Source organism: Montipora capricornis, chromosome 5 (genome assembly GCF_036669925.1).
Source record: "Montipora capricornis isolate CH-2021 chromosome 5, ASM3666992v2, whole genome shotgun sequence".
In the NCBI taxonomy this organism is placed as follows: Eukaryota; Metazoa; Cnidaria; class Anthozoa; order Scleractinia; family Acroporidae; genus Montipora; species Montipora capricornis.
The window spans coordinates 11,016,615-11,021,672 of NC_090887.1; the positions used below are offsets into that span (position 1 = coordinate 11,016,615).

A 5,058-nucleotide genomic window follows, 5' to 3' on the forward strand; every position below is an offset into this window, starting at 1 on the left:
TACCTCTGCTTTCTAAATTACTGAAAACCCATGTGCTAATACGCACATGCCATTAAATACAAGCAAACTGTTATCAACAGGTACTTGCTCATTTTTAAGTTGTTAACTAATCCGCGCGCACAATTATATCGCAAGATCTTTTTTGCACTATACCCTCTAATTATTCACTTGCAACCAACGCTCGCACACCATTATGTATGATATTATTACTCTCTCGTCTTAATTATCAGTAATATGCAGGATGTACAGACCATTCAATGATAAGTTCCCATTACCATCTTATTCATATGTAATATCTATTGACTTGCGCTCCCTGTTAAGTCATGTGATAGTATGCCCCTCTCACTCGGTACACAAAGGCTGTGCGCACACGCCATTTAATTCTCATAAGATATTATAAACATCTACTTGTCCATTAGTAAGTTGTTTGCTGATGCGCGCACAGAATGTACCCCGAATTATTCACTCGCAAGTTATTTCCCAACGCACGTACACCATCATGTCATGTGAAATTACCATCCTTCGCTTAAACGCAACGTTTTTGCAAGTTGTTAAAAAAAATGCGCACTATCACCTCGCAAGATGTAGCCGGCCACAGTATGATTAGTTTTTGTTACCATCTACTTATTCATACGTAAGACAATTAATAATGCGTGCACTCTATCATATTATTACCCTCTGCTTACTTTTAAGTTGTCTAATGACGCGCACACGCTATTATAAATGGTATTATGCACCTTAAGTAAGTCGTCATAAGTTGTTTTAAGAGCTCGCACTCCATCGTATCGAACAATATAATTAACCTCTAATTGATGATATACATACGAGCTGCTTGGTATGGCGCGTTTGCCATCATGTCGTGTGATATACTCCCCTTTAAGTCTAAATTAAATAACGTGTGTGCATTTGCTCACGCTCCATGAAATTTAAGTAAGATACTATAGATATGTACTTGTTTATTTGTAAGGTGTTTGCTGGCATGCTCGCGCACAATTCTATCCTATGATATTTTACACTGAACCATTAATTATTTACTTGTAATTTGTTTGCTCACTCGCGCACACCATCATGTCATATGATATTATCCCCCTTACTTTGAAGTTATGTGTAAGTTGTTTGAAAGGCGCGCGCACCATGGTATCGTATGCTTTGCCATCATGTAGTGTATGTCGGCTGAGTGCTTTTACAAGTTGTGCTGTATTTTGACGAGCCCGCCAGGGCAAGTCAAAATACAATCAACGAATACAAATACTAAGTGATACTATTATATATGCTATTTATTATCTAACGTTTTTGCACTAAATTTTTGCACTAAATTTTTAGCAAATGAATTGGAAAAAATCTAGAACGCGTGACAGATTTGTGCGTGCGGGGCAATGTCAGCAACTTAAACTAGTCAAACCGGTTCTCTACTGTACAATAACCAATTGTACAATATTGTGGAATATTTCTACTCGTTTCGTGCGTTTTCTCGTACAATAAATAATACAGTTGAATAATAAAATATTGGCAGCGTCTACTCGTTAAATTACCGACACGCAAAAGCCGTTTAATAGTAAAAAGGCATTGGTAATATCATTTACTTGTTCATTTGTAAATGATTGCTTGAGGCCGCGCTTTTGCTATCATATCGCATGGTCTTGTAACCCTTGATAAACTGTAAGTTCGCGCTCGCTGTCAAGTCGCGATAGAAAGATAAAACAACCTACACACTAATAAGATGTCCTAAATGCGCGCATATTACCTTACTTTGTGATGTTTTTACACCCTTCTAATTTCTTACCCCCTTTCTTATATTTAGCTATTTAATATTCTTCATATTTATTTTCACTCATTTATCTTTATCCGCTAGTGGGTGCATTAGTAATTTTAAACACCTTTTCTTAGATTTAAATGAGCGAGGCCAGTGTCAAAATTAACCCTCAGTTTTGTAGTTATCTGATGACTTTGATATTTGTCAAACCCTAATGTGTTGGATCAGTCTTTTGACAAGAAAGTACGAGCGATATCAGCAGTAGATCCTAGTTAGCTATTTGACATATAGATTAACTGATATAAATAAAAAATGCATGCTAAACTCTTATTTTCTTTCTATGTTTACGGCAATGATCAGATGGGAAAATTGTTTAAAGTTTATTGTGACAACCATGGCTCTACCGTCTTCATCCAGCGAGTTAGGTGACGAGACTATGTGCTGATGTTGTCCTCTCATGGAGCACTGGTGTCCCTGTATTTTGTATAATCACAGACAGGCGGTCGGGCATAATTCTTGCTAAATATGAAGTAGATAGCTGCAAATCAGACTTGAAATAGACCCTATTCATTTAAACATTTTGTTTCTAAGATTTACATAATAGGACAATAACCACGATAATATGCCCTCGTGCTTGAATACGTTCTTTTTTTACAAGACAAATGATCAAATCTTTTGAGCGAATTATGATTGAAAATTTGCTTAAAAATAATTCAGTAACCAGAAAGATGGAACAGCCAATCACCAACTTTTAAAAATGTTTTTTTGAAAGGCAAGGTTTAAAACCAAAAGCTTTTGCAGCCATTAGAAGCATCCTCGATTATAGTGGTGCGATTCTAGGACAGACAGGTATAGCCTATGGATTTCCACTACTTAAAGATGGTCACCAAATTAAACATGGAGTTTTTCGTACCTGAGAATATTACAGCAGCATTTCCGTTGAAGAGGACAAACCAATATAACCAACTGTTCATAGAGACTGTGGAAAGCGGCCTCTGTCCTCTCTTCCTTCATAGGCGTTATAAGGAGGTACCGACTTAGCGGACTAAGAAAAATGCTCATGATTAATTTTAATATCTACATCTACATCTACATCTAGATGTTCCAGCACTCGGCAAAGTCCCTTTTTGACTTGTGGCTGTTTCTGCTTAGGTGGCCTCATACACCACAAGCCTTTTTAGAGACATCACCGCCAAGCCGGTCACTTCTGCTGGAGAGAACAGGACAGCCACAGCCACAACACAGGGGACTTTATCCCCCTACTCTTCTCGAATAGTACTTGGGTTCTTTAACGTCCCACAGGGAACTTATGAACATAAAAGATATTTGTGAGACGGGGCCTACGGTTTACAGTCCTTATCCGAGAAGATTTGAAAGTCTAACCATTTGCAGATGAAATTACAAAGGCAGCACTTTCTCCTCAGTTATTATAAGATCCTGAGTGTTGATCCGGCCGGCGTTCGAAACCGCGACCTCCCGCGTGACAGCCCGAAGCTCAACCAACTGAGCCACCGGTGCGCGGTTATTAATATTAATCATTAGTTTCCATTTCTAGGTTACGAAAGGCTTAGAAATCTGAGCTATCACTGCAGCACAGAACAGTGAAGAGGGTTATCGTTCACAGTTAGGAACTTTTGAGAATGACATTAATCACTTAGAAGTACGTCATACCTTTTAGCCACTCCCCCCTTCTTCAACTCAGGAAAACTTCGATATCTGTCGCCTTTAAAACCATCCTTTTTCTTCTTTTTGAAACTGAAAGGAATATAATTTACAAAGTAAATTTAACCTCTTAACTTTTTTTATCATGCCGGACCCTGTAGCGAATTCAGAGAAGTTAGTTCCCAACATTTATCTGATTTATTCTCCCGCAATGAATATCCCAAACCCCTATCGAAACACCGATCTGTGAAGAAAAACAACAATTCCCTTTGCAGCATACTTTTTCTAGTGTTTGTATGTTGGGCGTTCATTGAGTATTGGTTAGTCAGGCTGCCCATCCTAGTTAGGCCCTGTAGTGACTTACCAGAGAACGTCGACGGTCTTTGGATCAGAAGGTCTAGCAGTGATCTTTCCCGATGGAGCCGGTCACGGAATGAATCCCTAGGTCTAAAGCTTTATCGTAACTGCAATTAATTCTTTCTATCTTGTCAAGCCGCTCCCAGGACTTCAGTTGATTACGATGTGCAATACCATGTTGCGTTACCTGGACAAAGGAAGTTGAATGATAAAATAACAGTTTTATAACCAGGACACCAGCTAAGTTAGTTATTTCTCGTTTTTACAGAAGTGCTGGCCTGTGAAACAAGTTTTAATAACTTTACTTTCACATTCCTTAATTTAAAACAAAGGATTCGCTCACCAATTTTTTTTCCGGTACGCATGCAGAATTGTCATCAGCCAAGACTTTTTTTCTTTTCTACTTGAATAATAACCTGCAACAATCTCTCAAAAAGCTCCACAAGATCAAGAGTAGCATGAATCAAATACCATTGGCAAGAAAACAGAATCCATAAATGATTAAAACTAGAATTAAATTAAATGTTAAGTTAAATTACGCGGGCGTCAGCGCGTGCGCGCTCTCTCTCTCTCTCTCTTTCTCTCTCACACACACACTCCACCAGACACCGACAATACGGACACAAACGACGAACAAAATGATACGTACATATACAATACATTTAAGGGGAGGGGGAAAATGCGGCTCTTGCACAGAAAGATGAAATCGAGCCAGGCATTTGGTCCCAAAATTTAATTCTAGAGGAAAGAATTGGGACATCCGTTACAAATACGAAAGACAAGAAAATCAAAGTAAAAGGGCAGCAGAAAAGTTCCAGTTCACTCGCGCCTTGACGAAAGAAAAGCGTAAGATTGGAAGGGAAGGGAAAGATGAAATTACAGAAGTTTAAAATATCCCAGAGAGTGGCTCCTGAAGTGTATATGGTGCTCCACACCACCAGTTAAAAATTGTGGCATTTGGGGCGATTTAAGAGTGTCGCCATGCACGAAGGTGCGTGTAAACAATAATAATAATAATAATAAATAATAATAATAATAATAAATAATAATAATAATAATAATAATAATAATTTAAAACTTGTACAAATAACAAGCGAAGGGAAAATGGAGCCAGCCTTGCTACGGTTGTAACCCTCTTTTTCCACACGAATTAGTACTATGCCGATCTGAATCCTCGCTCTCCACTTGGATTAGGCAAATTCCTTTATAGTGATATGAAGCGCGCTAAGAAACGACGATGTCTCGACGAAGAGGTGAAGGTAAAAGGGCGAGCATCTTGAATCAAA

General features: G+C 38.4%; 1 long non-coding RNA gene across 2 annotated transcripts; it reads right to left on the reverse strand.

The window, feature by feature from the left end:
* Window positions 1-2,010: 2,010 nt before the first annotated feature.
* LOC138048810 (uncharacterized) lies at window positions 2,011-4,688 on the reverse strand. 2 transcript variants are annotated; one of them, XR_011132212.1, is made up of 5 exons: window positions 4,116-4,688; window positions 3,780-3,959; window positions 3,425-3,508; window positions 2,667-2,798; window positions 2,011-2,227 (listed from the first exon to the last, which is right to left on the reverse strand). It is a non-coding gene; the product is annotated as an uncharacterized lncRNA (long non-coding RNA). The 2 variants fall into 2 exon arrangements; XR_011132211.1 differs by having other exon boundaries at window positions 2,011-2,272.
* Between the last annotated feature and the right edge of the window lie 370 nt (window positions 4,689-5,058).